The sequence below is a fragment of the Ptiloglossa arizonensis genome, chromosome 2 (genome assembly GCF_051014685.1).
Source record: "Ptiloglossa arizonensis isolate GNS036 chromosome 2, iyPtiAriz1_principal, whole genome shotgun sequence".
In the NCBI taxonomy this organism is placed as follows: Eukaryota; Metazoa; Arthropoda; class Insecta; order Hymenoptera; family Colletidae; genus Ptiloglossa; species Ptiloglossa arizonensis.
The window spans coordinates 20108811-20127201 of record NC_135049.1 but is presented as its reverse complement, the minus strand read 5'-3'; the positions used below and the strand labels follow the sequence as shown (position 1 = coordinate 20127201).

At 37.3% G+C, this 18391-nt stretch overlaps 1 protein-coding gene across 3 annotated transcripts in view; it reads left to right on the top strand.

Annotated features, from left to right (window-relative positions):
• The window catches only part of Raskol (Ras GTPase-activating protein raskol), a 381465-nt gene that overhangs the window by 122066 nt on the left and 241008 nt on the right, over nt 1–18391 (top strand). The window lies entirely within an intron of this gene.

The window sequence follows — 18391 nt, the reverse complement described above, 5'->3', positions numbered from 1 at the left end:
TAACAAACATCGTGAATAAAATAGAAGCAACGATAAATTCGCGTTTCGCGAAGAAGAACGTCCGGACCTCTCGTGCATATTTGGCAGCGTCGAGCTTCGAAAAAAGCGAAGAGGCAACGAAAAAAAAAAAAAAACAAAAAAGAAGAAGAGGAAGAAGAAGAAAAATCAGAAAAGTCTCTTCCAGTTGTCCAACGTTTCCGTCGGACGGTCCCAATTTTATCTTCGCGTTTCCGGTGAAGCAACACGATCGCCGAGACGAAGAGAACGTTCGATTTTCCAGCTTCGTCTGGAGCGTTGCGGAGAGAACCCACCGTGTCACGGTTTTTTCGAATGTTTACGCGCGAAGATCGCGCGTTTGGAAGCCGGCCAGCGATATTTTTACGCGTCTCGATTGGCGGAAAGCGACGGAAACTGGCGCAACGGAACCGCAATATGGGGCCGATCTATGCACGACGTTTCGCAGAAAGCAGAATCTCGCGCCTCGTTGCTCGGGGATGCAGAAAGAATTTCCTACCCGTTCGCGACCACTGCATTGCTATTCCACACCGGGTGGTGTGTGCAATCATCGACCTATATTCCGCTCCATTTCGAAGTAATTCCGTGCGTCGATGTCGAACATGGTTGGCCTTGCGAAGTTTCCGCCTCACGCCCGAACGAATTGGCTCCTCGCGCGAGTTTACACGCCGCGTTTCGATCTTCGAGCGCGGACGATGAATTCGAAAAATTTTTCAAGACGACGGAATTTTGAAAATGACGAATTTTGAAAACGACGAAGTTTGGAACGATTTCAAGTGTAATGGATCGCGTTTCGATTTTCGAGCGCGAACGATTAATTTGAAAGAATTTTCAAAACGACAAAGTTTGAAACGATTCTAAATGTAATGGATCGCGTTTCGATCTTCGAGCGCGAACGATTAATTTGAAAGAATTTTGAAAACGACAAAGTTTGGAACGATTCTAAATGTAATGGATCGCGTTTCGATCTTCGAGCGCGAACGATTAATTTGAAAGAATTTTAAAAGCGACGGTGTTTTGACAAAATTTTGAAACTGACGAATTTTGAGAACGACAAAGTTTGGAACGATTTCAAATGTAATGGATCGCGTTTCGATCTTCGAGCACGAACGACTAATTTGAAAGAATTTTTGAAAAAGACAGTGTTTTGACAGAATTTTGAAAACGACAAAGTTTGGAACGATTCCAGATGTAATGGATCGCGTTTCGATCTTCGAACGCGAACGACTAATTTGAAAGAATTTTTGAAAACGACGATGGAAAGTTTGAAACGATTCCAGATGCAATGGATCGCGTATCTCGAAACGTATACTTAGAGGAAAAATTCCAAGAACGAAACGATGCCATCGATAATGGCGAAAATTTGTCCTATTTTTCGTTTCCGGTCCGACGAAATTTTTGAGCATCGATTCTGGACACTTTCCGCTTTGTAGAATTTCCGCGTCACGCTCGAACGAATTGGCTCCTCGCGCGAGTTTGCAAAGACTTCGAACTTCTTCGAGCGTGCGACGATGAATTTATCAAGAATTTTGGAAAGGACGGAGGACAGTTTGGGACAATTCCAGAAGAAATGGAGCACGTTTCCAGGAACGGTACTTTGAAGGAAATTCAGAAATAAAATTGTATTTTCGGAAATGTGTACAGGGTGTCTTGAAAATGTCTCTCGTATTTCCCAAATCGGTCCCGTAAAGGATATTAATTTATGCAAACAGGAAGGGATAACTTTGGTTGCTTTAAGTGTGGTTAACTTTGTTCGTAAATGTCGTACAGTATGGAAGATACCATAATGTAGCAGTAATAATTTTGTTATAGTTGGTAGGGGTCCAAAGATCTCAATGTCATCTCCATTTTTTTAAACGCCACACTTTTGTATTTTTGGTAAAATAACGAGTGTTTGGACGATTCCAACAATCTCTAAATCAAGGTTATTCGATAATAGATAACATAGTGAAACAAAAAGACTTTCGTTGCAAAGAATGCTCGAAGCGTGTTCATTTGTATCTCTTATCTCATTTAACAACAGCAGTCGAATAAGTAATTTTTTACCCTATATGTTTCCATGGTAACTTTAATTTGTTTCTTATGTTGAGTACAATGTCACGAACTATGAAATGCATCCTTATTTATGTGAAAATCTGCATAGAAGGTATGGTAATTGTGTAAATAGTAACTTTAACGATAATTGATTCAAATGAGTGCATTAAAGTGCTTTCTTTGTATTATTATATTTTGTTGATTCGTGAACATCTGAAAAACTTACGAAGCATCAAATGAAATCGTATATTTTCGAATACGTCGATAGATTCGGCTATACAAAAAAGTATCCAGCTATTTACGTCAAAATGACCTTCAGGGGATATTTTAATGTCAATTATGCGAAGTGGTATAACCGAAACACTTCGATAACTCCGTAACTAATAACATTAGCGAAAATTGGTGCGGAAGAATTTCTTTAAAAGTCGTTAAAGGACCATTTCGATGCACATCGTTGAATTTTTGTTAATATTAAACCGCAACGTTCGTTCTCGAAAGGGCATAAAGAATATTTAACCAACATTTGTTTACTACACGTTACACGATTTACTTCGAAAAAATACGAAAGAGAAACGTTAAAATCGTTTACGAATATTTCGATGCAATATCCATCGAATTGTACATTAAAAAAAAAAAATGTATCTCAATAAAGTTGACAAAATGTATTTTTTTATATGCTTGCAAACATGTCGAAGAACTTCTTTCAGGATTCGAACGTAAAAAGATTTTGTTTCGTGTTTCCACTCGAAACACCCTCTTTGATCTATTCTCGTATTTTCGAACAACTTTGTAGACATTGAGTTGGATAGTTTCTAAAAATTTCTGTGACCCAGTAAACGAATAGCTTTTGGTTACGTTTCTTTAGGAATCTGTATCGGAGCGAGTTATCGCCGACCTATTTTCGTATCTCCTAGCATGCGTATGCACGAAGACGGTAGGAAAAATTGTTTATATCGATACCCGGTGCTATTTCGAACAGTTCGCTGCGTTCTTCTTATCTTTTTCGCTTCTCTATTTTTCCTTCGATCCGTATACTCGCATCATCGTCGTTTTTATTCAAATTATAGGTCTTCCTCGTGCGTAGTAGTTCCAATTGGATATACGCCACTGCCAATCGAATTCTATCGTATTATTACTCGATAACAAAGTCGTTGAAAACGAATTGAAACCATTTTAGAACGTACCGTGGAACGAACTAGAATACTCGAAGAACGATCGTAAAAACGATACGGTAAGAAAATGTTACTTCTTCGACGCGATAATTTCTGTAATTGTACGTGCGCGAAGATCGTTCATTTTCAACGATTTGTGGAACGAATTTTCGTAGAACGAATCTTCGTCGTGAACGATTGGTCAAAATTGATTGTAAATTTGCAGCAAATCGTTGAAATGCAGAAAATTGACAATCACGTGTGCGTTGGATAATTCGATAAAATTTTAATAAGTTCTTTATATTATGGTATACTATATTCTAAAGAAATATACTATTGTAATATTATAGAATACTGTATTATAAAGAAATGTAATATAATATTACAGTACCTATATTATATTATAAAGAAATATAATATCATAATATTGCAGTACCCACACTATATTATAAAGAAACATAATATCATAATATTACAGTACCACTAATATTACAGTACCTACACTATATTATAGAGAAATATAATATTATAATATTGCAGTACCTATACTATATTATAAAGAAATACAATATCACAATATTACAGTACCTATACTACATTATAAAGAAATATAATATTATAATATTGCAGTACCTATACTACATTATAAAGAAATATAATATTATAATATTGCAGTACCTATACTACATTATAAAGAAATACAATATCACAATATTACAGTACCTATACTACATTATAAAGAAATATAATATTATAATATTGCAGTACCTATACTACATTATAAAGAAATATAATATCACAATATTACAGTACCTATACTACATTATAAAGAAATACAATATTATAATATTGCAGTACCTATACTACATTATAAAGAAATATAATATTATAATATTGCAGTACCTATACTACATTATAAAGAAATACAATATCACAATATTACAGTACCTATACTACATTATAAAGAAATATAATATTATAATATTGCAGTACCTATACTACATTATAAAGAAATACAATATCACAATATTACAGTACCTATACTACATTATAAAGAAATATAATATTATAATATTGCAGTACCTATACTACATTATAAAGAAACATAATATCATAATATTACAGTACCACTAATATTACAGTACCTACACTATATTATAGAGAAATATAATATTATAATATTGCAGTACCTATACTACATTATAAAGAAATACAATATCACAATATTACAGTACCTATACTACATTATAAAGAAATATAATATTATAATATTGCAGTACCTATACTACATTATAAAGAAATATAATATCACAATATTACAGTACCTATACTACATTATAAAGAAATATAATATTATAATATTGCAGTACCTATACTACATTATAAAGAAATATAATATTATAATATTACAGTACCTATACTACATTATAAAGAAATACAATATCACAATATTACAGTACCTATACTACATTATAAAGAAATATAATATTATAATATTGCAGTACCTATACTACATTATAAAGAATTATAATATTACAGTACCTATACTACATTATAAAGAAATATACTATAACACTATACTATACTATATCGCACTAAAAAGAAAAACAAATTATTACCGAGGTCGTAAACATTGTAACGACGCAATAGAGAGAAAAAAAGAAACGACGACGGGAAACCCGAGTCGCGTACACGTAATTATGATTAATCGAGGAGCAACCATCGAACGCGAGTAAAAGGAACGGAAACTAAACTGCTGAATATTATATCGATAAATTGTCGAAGCGCTCCGAGAAAGCGTGACGATTTAACAGCTTGTTAAACGCGCGGCAATTTGTTAAACGGCTCGGGACACACCGACCGGCCGTTATTTGTTTTTCTTCTCACCGGCGAACGAGAAGCCCCGCGAGCTCGCGTGGAAGCGAGCGTTAACGCGTAATTTTTCCCGCGTTAACGCGGATCGAAGGAAGTAGACCAGGAGGCGCGTGGAAATTGGAGGAGAGCCGCGTTCAATGCAGCTTTCACCGGATTACGCAAAAATGCAACTGTTGCGAGCCGAACGCCGCCCGAGAACGCGAAACAATGACCGAGAGCTGCATGCTAATTCCCGATCCGCGTTGAAAAAGGAGGCGACTTCTCTCACCCCGGGAACCGTTTCTTTCGCGAGTTTTTTTAACGAGAAAACATTGCCCGACGACCGTTTTTCGCTCCAGGTTATTGTTCTTATTCCCCCTCCGTTCGCACGCTTGCGAAATTATTTACAACTTTCGATCCGTTCGACGATCATACGATTTTGTTCCCGTTTGTTTTGTACGGTGAAAAGTCACAAACGATGGAAACTGGCACGGAACTTTCTACGCGTAACAGAGATTATACCGAGTTTTATACTTGTAACTTCGTCTCGTTTCTTTTGTTTATTCGAAGCAGTTTATTTGCTAATTTCAAAGCAGTCGTGTAACAAATTTTTAATTCGCGATATATTTCGAATTGGATGATTTTGAAAATTTTAAATAAGAAAGAAACAACTGATACAAAAATGTACCATGATTTTCTCAAGAAATGATTTCAATACATTGATAACGATCTAAGATAATCACGTTGAATGGTACATTCTGTATGTAAATTTTGTTCGAAATTTTATTGGATTGTTCGGAAAGTCGTTTTTTTTTGGTGAAAATGGAACACGATTTTTTTAGTATAAACATTTTATTAAATTATATATTCTCCATTTTGGAAAACGAAATCACTCGAGGAACAACCCAATATGTAATTTTCAATCGGTCGAATTATAGGCACAGAGAAAATGGAAACGATAGTTGTTTGTCTGGTAAGAGCAATGATTTCGAGGTTGTTTCAAATAATCTAACCCAGACCTAACCCAATATTTCTCCAATGAATTTATTTTCGTAGGATTTACACACTTTTTCAAATCGTTAAGAACAGATGGTAATTTTCTTAGTTGACCAAGAGCAGTTGGTTCGAACGTAAAGCACGACTAATGGAATTTTCACAATGATAATTTTTTTTTATTGCCCGTTCGTAACGTGACCGAGTCACTGCATTCGTCGTAATCGCTGTTAACGAACGTCATTATCTACTTGAATAAATTTCGAGAAATCTGCCAATCGATTCGAGATTACAAACTGTAATTTAAACGTTCGGCAAACCACGTACGCCGGTGCACCGCAATGGAAATCAGTTTTCCACTAGATGAATCGACGAATCGCGCGCACGTCGTGGGCAAAAGTCAAAGGTGAATTAATTACCGAGCGACCTCATTTTCCTTCGGTGTCAGCGTTGTTAGCAAATAAGCGTTGAATTTCACGTGGGTGACACCGGGTGCCATTAACGGCGCTATCTATAGCGATTTATGAATACTGCTAGAGCGCATCAGCCAGCCTTGCCCATTCAACGTTTCCTCTCGATTAAAACTCACCACCCACTTCGAATAGATGATACGTTTTTCATTTGAGTATTCTGGTCAAGCGTGACTCAAACGTTCGGTGCTACGAAAGAGATACTTGATTTTAAAACAAATTTCGTGTCACGGATATTGAATAGAAAAAATAGATGTAGAGAAAACGTTTACAGCTAATCAGGGCGACGATTTGCATATCCATGTATTGTAAATTAATGCGAGCTCGTTCGCGAGAAAGTAAAATTGCGTTAAATGTAATTCGAAAAGAATTATTTTTGTGGGAAATTCTAACGTTAGAATTTCAAGAAATTTTGAGTATCGTCAACTTGAGTATTCTGGTCAAGTTTGACTCAAACGTTCGGTGCTACGAAAGAGATACTTGATTTTAAAACAAATTTCGTGTCACGGATATTGAATAGAAAAAATAGTTGTAGAGAAATTATAGCTAGTCGATTAGACGATTTTAGAGACGATTTTAGAGACGATTTTAGAGACGAGTTTAGAGCGACGATTTGCACATCGGTGTATCGTAAATTAATGTTTCGCGAGCTCGTTCGCGATAAGGTAAAATTGTGTTAAATGTAATTCGAAAAGAATTATTTTTGCAGGAAATTCTAACGTTAGAATTTCAAGAAATTTTGAGTATCGTCAACTTGAGTATTTTAGTGAAGTTTGACTCAAACGTTCGGTGCTACGAAAGAGATACTTGATTTTAAAACAAATTTCGTGTCACGGATATTGAATAGAAAAAATACTTGTAGAGAAAACATTTAGAGCTAGTTAGAGCGATGATTTGCACATCGATGTATTGTAAATTAACGTTTCACGAGCTTGTTCGCGAGAAAGTAAAATTGTGTTAAATGTAATTCGAAGAGAATTATTTTTTGCAGGAAATTCTAACGTTAGAATTTCAAGAAATTTTGAGTATCGTGAACTTTGAAATTTCCTTCTGGAAAGTTTCTCGCTGAGGGAAAAAGATACTTAAGATTCTTTCACAGGACTACATAATAGAAATGATCAGTGTTTAATTTTGAATATTTTATGACGACTTTATTTTTTAAATTACCAAGACGACAATAAAGACGTCCAAAAGAAACAGTTCCATCGTTTTCGTACAGTTTCGAACGACAGTGTAGCTAATATAATTAATATTTTAATTAACGTTCGAAAACACGAGCTCCCCACTAACTGTATTATTTTCTTGGGTCTCGAGACGTTGATGATTCAATTAATTCTCCCAACTACCGGAATAGCGATACCGGGAGCTCCCTTCGCATTTTAAGACGCTGGTAATTATATGTACACACTAGAACAAAGCGTGCAATTAAGTAGATCGTTAACCGATCTGTAGCGATAACAGTTCAATTAATATCCGATGTAATGAACGTTTCTCCGTTGACTGGCGAAATAATTTACAACGTTCACGTGACGTGTTTCGAGGTGACGGCTGCTTAATTGTTCACGACGAAAACCGCGAATTATGCGATCAGCCTGATAAAGATCAGGGCCATCGGAGCAGCTTAATTGTTTCACGTAATCCTGCACCGGCCTCGCGCGGTTGCATCGTTCACACGAGTGCATCGTTGCTCGACCGTGTGCACTTGTGTCTCAAGTAGCGATGGAATTAATTCGATTATCGTTCGGAGGTTTTAATCGGTGCAAACCGTAAACAACCGGCCCGTCGTAACGAATGAAATTTGAAAAGAAGAGTAGCGGAAATTGGAAAAGAATTATTTTACAACGGAGAGTAAATATCTTGTTACGCTTTACCGCGAGCGAGTAAATATACCGAATGCATGAATTATTAATCGCCGTGTAGAATCGCATCCATCGTGTAAAACAATTTCGATGAATATTTGGAAATCGTGGTAATGGAAATTCGATAAAATATTGCGAGGAGTGTAAATATTTTTACCTAGAATTTTAGCTATAATAAAAGGTATATTTCATTTGTAATCACGGAAAGAGAGTTAAATTATATTTATTGTATTTGAACTATTCATTTTTTAATAGAAATTTTCATTGAACGGAATATAGATAAATAGTCGTTAAAAGACATTGTTAATGGAAAGAGAATAAAGTATTGCAAAACGTGTAAATATTCATACTTTTAATGGTTCGCGATAAAGGTACAGTTTATATATATAATATGTTTCACTTTCACATTATATAATGGAATGATTAATTCTCTACAAACGAGAGGAGACAAGAAATGCACCGAGCAGCTACAAAATCCTTAATGGAACGAAAATTATGTAAATTTTTACGTATTACAAAATTCTTATTAAACCGAACATGTTTCGCTCGACGAATGTTCAATAATGTAATCTACTGCTGTTGGTTCGTACAAGCGTTCTGCCTGTATTAAAGCTTTTACGATCGACCTATAGAACGCTATTTATGCTTGAAAACAAGCAATTACACGAGTCAAATTTTTAATAATAGTTGCACACCAGCAAGAAAGTAACACAAGGTCGACAACTCGTTGTCGATGAAAAAGACGAATCGTTTGAAACGTGCCTTTAGACGCGTCGTTGATTTTTCGACGACTCCGTACCTGAAAACCACAGAAGGGTGACGAAATTGGTTTAATTGGCCCGATTGCCCTTGCTTGGACAGTCACTCGATAGTGTATCACACGCATGACCCGTGTGGAGTTCAATGGAAACGCTTTCATTAATTTCGGGGTCCATCCATTCTATCGTCGACTCATTCAAGGGGAGAATATACGTCGAGAGAGTTATGTACGCTGTATACAGTGTGTCTCGTAGTGGATAGTACAACCGAGAAATTTTATAGTAAATCGACCATTTAATTTTACAATAAATCGACGATCTAATGTAAAATTTTTCGAAACTAATCTCGAGATAAATAAATCGAAACGTTCGTCCAGTATACGAGCAACCAAGTTTCTCCCTTTATTTATACATATTTATAAATTCGATCTGAACATTGTCTCTGTAGCATTGAAAATATTTTTGGTAACAATACTTGCGCGAATATAAATCAAATTTATACGTTTAAATTAGACATTGTGTTATGGAAAATTAATATTCGTACCGGTGGTATTAGTAATTTATTTTTATTTACCAACGCAAATAATTTATATGTAAAGCATTTTTATAAATAGTAGAATTCCATAGAATTTCTAATGAAAGAGGTACACCTTGATTTTCCGTAATTTTCAAATTTAAATATTTCTCAAAAAGTAAAAGAGAGTACTTGAAATACATTTGTTCTGCAACTGAGGATTTTTCGCTGATTCTCCAAGGAGTCTAATTTACAAATAAAATTGATACACGATTGTATAAAATTATCGTACACTTTCTAAAAATAATTAAACACGGTTATTTATTTTTTTTCTGTTACAGGTGAGTTAAAATCACTGTCCTTGCCAAGAGACTTTCCGCCAGAAATAACGGTGGAGCAACACGACGAAGGTAAAGATACGAACAGTTGATCGGCTGCAAAACCGATCGCTATTAATTACTGAATTTGTTCCACACCGGGCCGGATGCCTAGTGGAAATGCTAATTATAAATGCGATTGTTCCGCGAGAACGCATCGCTACGTTTCCTCGATAATCGTGGGTAGATTCAAAGGATCTGATGAACAAGGGTTTGGCTGCCTTGATTCGTATTTATGAACACATTAACCTTGGGAACCGGTGCTCCAAGTGATCCGGCTCTGACACTAATTTGAAAAAGTCTTTCGATCATTTTTCGTAAGAGATGATTTATGCGTGCAACCGATATTTCACGAGAAATGCACGAAACTAAAATTAAAACGAAGCTAGGGTTGCTCGAAACTTCTTTCTCTGGAGAAATGATCGTAAATCCGCGTTGTGCATATTCGAATGAGAATTGTGAACCATTTTCTAGGTATGGAAAATGCATTCATTAGGAATCTGGAGATGCACTAGGATCGGTATAAATTATTTTAACATTTTATTCCCTTTCTATAACATTTTATTTTCTTTTTATAAACGTTTGTCTTTTTTAAATCACGAGTCATTGTTTTAATAGAAAAAAATAAACGTTCGTTTAATAAAAGGAATAAAATACTTGGGAAGACAAGTATGTTGAATTATTGTTTGTATATACCAGTTAGTGATAAAAATTCTAGAGAACATGGAGATTTGAAAAATAATTGTCCATTACTAAAAATTGTGCTTATACGTAGGTAGGAGAAACTCTAAGTGAATTTTCTTTAATACCATTTTACAACAATTCTGCCTACTATTGGCTAAGAAATGAATTAACACATCATAGAACAAACATTTACTCGGCATAGATTTAAAAGTTAAAGTTTGCGTACAACTTTATTAACCAAACCCAGAGATCTCGCAATATTCTCTGTTCCACAACGAACAACAAAGAATTAATTACGTTCCAGCAGGTGTTCATAAATTAACATCGATGAAAATGGACGTCAGTGAACGTGCACAAAGTCGGTCAAAGTCGTGTCGATGCAATCATCAACGTCGGTGAAATCATTGTCGATTCGAGGCAGATTCACTCGCAAGGATCCAAAATGGCTACCGTAAGAACGCTCACAGTCCCCCTAGGTTTCCACGTGAAATCTTTTTCACGTCGCTTCCAACGCTTGCATTCGATTTGTTTAAATTTCTCTCGTTGCTATCACGATCTAAATACACTCGCAAGGATCCAAAATGGCTTTCAACGCTTACATTCGATTTGTTTAAATTTCTCTCGTTGTCATTACAATTTAAGTACACTCGCGAGGATCCAAAATGGCTACCGTAAAACGTTCAAAATTTCTCTACATTTCCTCGTGAATTCTTTTTCTCGTCGCTTCCAACACTTACATTCGATTTATTTAAATTTCTCTCGTCGCTATAACGATCTAAATACACTCACAAGGATCCAAAATGGTCCCAACGCTTACATTCGATTTATTTAAATTTCTCTCGTAGCTATCACGATCCAAATACACTCACAAGTATCCAAAATGGCTACCCCGAAACACCCAAAGTTTCCCCACGTTTCCACACGTGAACTCTCCTTCTCGTCGCTTCCAACGCATATATTCGATTTATTTAAATTTCTCTCGTCGCCATCACGATCCAAATACACTCACAAGAATCCAAAATGGCTACCCCGAAACACCCAAAGTTTCCCCACGCTTCCACACGTGAACTCTCCTTCTCGTCGGTTCCAACGCTCACATTCGATTTGTTTAAATTTCTCCGGTTGCCATTGTGGTCGAAATACACTCGCGTCCGAGCGATTTGCGTAAGTCTGTTGCTTAATTATTCAAATAGGCGGGCACGCGGCCGCGATTCCACTCGCAGCTGCCGTTCGCCGAGGCGAACGAACGGACCGGCGTGTTTCCGCTCGCACACGCTCGACACGCGACGAATAAGCGAGCAAGGCCCCGAGACTCGTTTCGACGTCTCTTTTTCCATGCACCGGAGTCCTCCAATGTCCTGCTTTTGTTGCGCGTTACGCTCTATTATTAATGCATTCGGCTCGTCCTTGTCCTTCGAACGAATTTTCCATTCGCACGCGACTGGCCGTGCATCTTCTTCGCTGTCATTTACAGCCGATTCTGTGTTTGCAAACCTCGGTGAACCGAATGGGACGCATGTTATCATTTTCTACTCGCGTTACTTTCTTTGGTTCCTCTTTGGTAATGAAGGCCTCCGCGATCTCAAAGTTTCCACGATTACATCGGCCACGGATGAACGATCGAGCGTGTTCGGGGGATTATTTTGTGGGCGGGAACACTTTGAAACGATTTTCACCTTTTTTTCTGTTTTTTTTTTTCTTTTCACAGGAATTATCGAAGATAGCTCGTAACCGATAACGCGAGGCTTGTTTGTTACTTTTATTACAGAATCGACCGGACGAAACTTTCTCGTTGGATATGCACTGTCAAAAGTTCCGATCGGTTTATTTCACGGTATAATTACTTGGAAGGTGACTCTAATTAGAAACGTATAATATTGATCGTTTTATTCACCGTTCCCTGTCCGTGAATCGAGCATACATCCGTACCAAAAATAAAGTAAGATGCTTCGAATGATAAAGAAAATAATTTTCTATCGATATTCTTCGATTAACAATTGTGTAATTTTTTTGTTTGTAATATTCTTCTCGCGTTGTGGTTCCAAAGTATTGGAATCCGTATTCTTCGTAATGATACAAAATTCATTCTGTAGAAATAATAATGTTCTTTAGAGATCTTCTTTCACGCAATTTTATCCACGTAATACTATAGTTTGTATTCTTCGTAAGAAAATTCGTGTTGCAAAAATAATTTTCGATCGATGAATTCTGTTCTGAAAAGTATCACACGTAGCAGCCTTTATTGACTTTTACGCGAGCTACGAGTAAGGCTCGTAAATCCCTGAGAATCAATTAGGAAATGCCACGAATGGTTTCGTCATTGATCCTCATGCAAATTTCGCCCCTGGTGAAAATTAGCCTTGGCGAAATTGTCTCCTTCCCGAGAAGCAGGAGAGCTCGTTAGACCGTATTTCGAATTCCTTGATCCGCACTCACGGCCCGTTACATCGTTCGTGTCGCTTCAAATTCTGGCGCGGAAATTCCAGCTCGGGGAAACGAGTGTCGAGTTTGTTTTTCTATCAAGAAGAAACACCATTTATTCTACCAAGACTCTGTTACCTCCACGAGGATCTAATATTACGCACATCGCTGCTGAAAAACATTTTAACCACCCTGTTCCATCCTTCGAACAAATAAATCTTCTTTTCCTACCTACGCACACGTGTCACAAAAGACGTTATTTCTACGTGTACTCGCATTACTCGCGTATAATCTCAGATAAAAGTCATACATAATCACTTTCGGATGAATTCTTAATAATCTTCAAAATTTCTTTAATCGAATAAAATTTCTCGATAATACTTTTAAATTTGTTTCTTCGTTTTACATCACCCTATATATTCGTTCGTAATTTTCAAATCGTTTCAAATATCGTAACTAGGATCCAATAAAAAAAAGAACCCGGTGAACGAATCGTTACGATTTAAATTCTCATAGGTTGTTGTCGGTCGAGATACGAGTTCGTATTTATTTATTTTTTCCTTCTTATTTATTCAAAACGGAGTAAAACGACGCACCGGGCCGATATTAATCCCAACCGGTGAGAAAATTGTCGGCGTATCCGCGACACGCGCGGAATGTCCGCTTTGGTAATGGTTCACCGGGACGTGAGCCCGTCCCGCTGTGCGCGTTCCCTTTTCAGGCGTTTCATTAAACGGCAGCGATACGAAAGAAATCTGTTCGTTTTGCGGAGACATTCGTTAAGTCGGTTTAACGCGCGCGAAGTAGCGTTTTCGATTCGACGGTGCAAAGGCAGCCACGAGTGCCACTCGACCCGGCTTCAACGCGGGAAAAAATGGGTAACTTCGCTCTTTGCGGGCCTCTCGTTAAACTTGCCCCAGATTTCGAGTGGTGTGTCCGACTCGCTGCTACCTATTAACTTCTCGAATCCCCGAGTAATTTTTGCGGGTCAAAAGCTACGCGAGTGCTAGTACGATATAGGTGTCTCGATAACTGTCATTGTCCTTCTAACTGCCACTCGAAACACTTTGTACAAGGGAACAATGCACGAGGAATCGCGAACGAAACAATTTTATTCGCTAAATTTCGAGTTAACGACACGTTTCCTACGCGACAATATTTACGTGGACGTTTGCACGTTCGTTTGTACTTAATAATTGAAAATGAACGTTAGAAGGTGAATGTACAGTTTCAGAATTAAAAAAAAAAAAAAGGCGATGTAATGTGAGTAGATGGTACGAGATTTCTTATAATGTAAGAAAGTAGAAGCAAGTAGAAGGGTGGAAAACGTTTCGTGATTAATTGCTCGATTCGACTCGATCGACGATAGCATTTTTCAAATTTAATTGGAGTGGATCGGTTTGACTTTCGAGAGACTCGTATGTTACTTTGATTTATTGCAACTCTTTGTACATTCCTTTCGAAAGATTCGGTTCGGTTTTTCATTGAAAAATGAGTCCCAACTTTCGTTTGTGCTGAATTTTTATTTACAGCGAGTGGATTATTTTGCGAAGTCTTTGCTACAGAAGGTATTCGAAAAATATACGGTCAAATTTAGTATTAAGACTACTCTTGTCAGAAATGGTAAATAGATTCGAGTCTTGTACTTATTTCGCGTTGAATAATAATTAATCTAGGAAATAAATTAGGCGCTATTTACCAAGTATATTTATTACAATTTGACATCAAGTTGAAATCCAACTGTCTTGCACCCAGGAATATTGTCTCGAAGTTACTTTTACACAAAATGTATTTATAAATTTCAACAAATCGAATGCTACCTGACTACAATTACTACAATTTGACATCAAGTTGAAATCCAACTGTCTTGCACCCAGGAATATTTTTTCAAAGTTATCTCTCCACAAAACGTATTTATAAATTGTATCAAATCGAAAGCTACCCGACAAGAAATTTCTAAACTCGAGTGTTCTCGTAATCGACGAATCCCTAGAATTATCAACGATCCACGATGGAAATATTTGAACGAGTTGGAGGAAATTGGACCAGTCTCGAGACTCATTTCACCAGACTTTACGTTCGCGATATCTTCCACGGTGTACACGTACGGTCGATCGAGCACGCCATCGAGACGTGGAAACAACGCATTCGTGGAACAGTTCGAATGTTTCGTAGGCGGTCGTAATTTTCCAAATTTTCCTCCTTTGGCAAACTGCGTGTACCGCGCGGTGAAAACGGGTCGCTCGGCCGAAGTTCCGCGAAACGTTGCGGCTTTGTTGTATAACTTTTGCTCGCATGGAAATTAGCTCTTGGCACCGGTCCTGAGGAAACGCAGCGACGATTTCATTGATGTAACTTCGGATAGAGAACTTAAAGCCACAGTTATAGCTCCCCGTGGTAGCAGAATTGGTCCGCTCGCGAAAGCACGTCGCGAATGCCGGGCTTTCCGGATTTACGTAACGCGCGTTTCAAACAATGGAACTCTATGCGCCTTTTGATATCTATATGATATATCGTAGCGTGAAATGTAATATATGGGGAAAAGGGGAGGAAAGTAGAGAACAATGGCCGGTTAGGTGTGGAAAAGTGAGTCCGCGCGGAGGTCGGGGATCGAGGCAGCATATTCAATTGTGAAAATCTTTCATCTGTCTGGGAATTTAACGAGAGTCTTGTGCAAATCTTCCTTGATTACTTTTTGAATTTCTTTCCATCTTCGAATCGTTATTATTAACGTTCGAATTATACGATCGTTTACGAATGGTGTAGTATTCTTGTTTGTCGAATAATTGGAAATTTCGCGAACAGTGTGGATTACTTGTTTGCATCGGTATTGGGGAAATTTTAATCGAAGTGTATTCTGGGATAGTTTTGTCAGGTTTGTTAAGATAAACGGTACTTTGGATTTTCTCATTGATAGTGATCCAGTGGAGCAAGGTCCGGAGAACGAGTTGGACGCTTCACTGTTGCCCTTCGTCCAAGGTTCGGAGAATCGAGTATCGTGTTGTGTCCTTGCTACTCTATAATAGTTAGCTGGACATCCATCAACTGAAACCACATACTTTGCGCAACGTTTAATGGCGTATCCGCCAGAAGACTCATTTGGAGCAATAATCTCAATGAACACCTCAATAAAAAATAATGGAACGCAAACAAACTTTTCGGTATAAATTGAGAATATATGGTGTACAAACTCGTTGGAGTTTACAAGGATATCGAGGGGAAAATAGTGCCATTTAAAGAAATATAGATGATTTTAAGTTCTCGTAAAAATATGACTTCAAAAGTGCAACTCTGTCCCGAACGGTTCTTTCACGGGACCATAAACAACGGAGACATTTAAATGGTCCATTCTACAGACCAAACTATCGATTGCTAGAAGAATAACATATTTTCTTATTCCTTCCTTTGAGATTTATAATCCGGAAGAAAAACAAAATCGATCCAACTTCTGAATTTCAATGTTTAACGTCGTTTTTATATAAACAACTAGCCATCCGCGATTAATATTCTAAAGATGTTTTCACATTCATCACTTTCTACATTTTAACTCTAATTTCGTCGAAACAGCTCTCCTTAAAATTGCAACTTCCAACATCCAATATAAATTCCTCAATAAAAACAACTGACCATCCACGGTTAATATTCTAAAGATCTTTTCACATTCGTCACTTTCTACATTTTAACTCTAATTTTATCGAAACAGCTCTCTTTCAAATTGCAACTTCCAACATCCAATATAAATTTCTCAATAAAAACAACTGACCATCCACGGTTAATATTCCAAAGATCTTTTTACATTCATCTTCTACATTTTAACTCTAATTTCGTAGTAACAGCTCTCCTTAAAATTGCAACTTCCAACATCCAATATAAATTTCTCAATAAAAACAACTGACCATCTACGGTGAATATTCCAGAGTTTATTTACATTCGTCACCTTCTACATTTTAACTCTAATTTCGTAGTAACAGCTCTCCTTAAAATTGCAACTTCCAACATCCAATATAAATTTCTCAATAAAAACAACTGACCATCTACGGTAAATATTCCAGAGTTTATTTACATTCGTCACCTTCTACATTTTAACTCTAATTTTAACTCTAAAATCGAAACAGCTCTCGTTAGAATTTTAACTTCCAACATCCAATATAAATTGCTCGATAAAAACAACTGACCATCTGTAGTTAATATTCTATAGATCTTTTCACATTCATCACTTTCGACATTTTAACTCTAATTTCGTCGAAACAGCTCTCGTTAAAATTACAACTTCCAACATCCAATATAAATTTCTCAATAAAAACAACTGACCATCCATGGTTAATATTCCAAAGATCTTTTCACATTCATCTTCTACATTCTAACTCTAATTTCGTCGAAACAGCTCTCCTTAAAATTGCAACTTCCAACATCCAATATAAATTTCTCAATAAAAACAAGTGACCATCTACGGTGAATATTCCAGAGTTTATTTAAATTCGTCTTCCCCTAGGTTTTCATTCGAATTTCGGCCAAGAAGTTTCCATCCCGATCGTAAGGTCTCCGCGTGAGAATCGCGACGTTAAAGAGGGAAACGTGCGTAGTGTCTCGTACGTCCGAGTTTCCTCCGAACGATTATTGTCACCAGCGGCTCCGATGAGCATTGTTAACCCGTATTTATGACGCGGCATGGCTGGGAGCCAGGTTAATGCGCCAAAGTTACGTAGACGTGTTGTCGTCCGTGGATGCGGGCGCAGAAGTGCATCGGGGCCACGCGCGTGTGTACGTGATACGCGTGTATGTAGGTCGCCACGCAAGCGAAGCGTTTTGGAAACGGCGCCCTCGGACCGGCCACGTTTCTCGTGCATATTTCATCGTCCGACCATTATAGGGATCCCGAGCTGTCCATGGATCGTAAGCCACGCATAACCGACGAGGAATTTATCTTGACGATCCACAGCTCCTGGAAAGGATTCCGATCGCCATTAATCTCTCGCGGCGGGCCGAGAGTGTCGCGATAAATGCACCGTACGGTTACGTGTCGGAATCATCGATTGGGACCGTTGCTGGATGAAAGATTTTCATTTTTCGCGCGCAATACGACAGAAGAATACTTGGAAATTATTTTCTTAATTTTCGAATTGTAATTTTCTATTTCGGTACGATCGAAAATCTAGAGGATGTTGAGACTGATCCATGTTAGATGATAAAGAAGAATACTTGGAAGTTATTTGCTTCATTTTCGAATTGAAATTTTCTATTTCGGAACATTCGAAAATCTA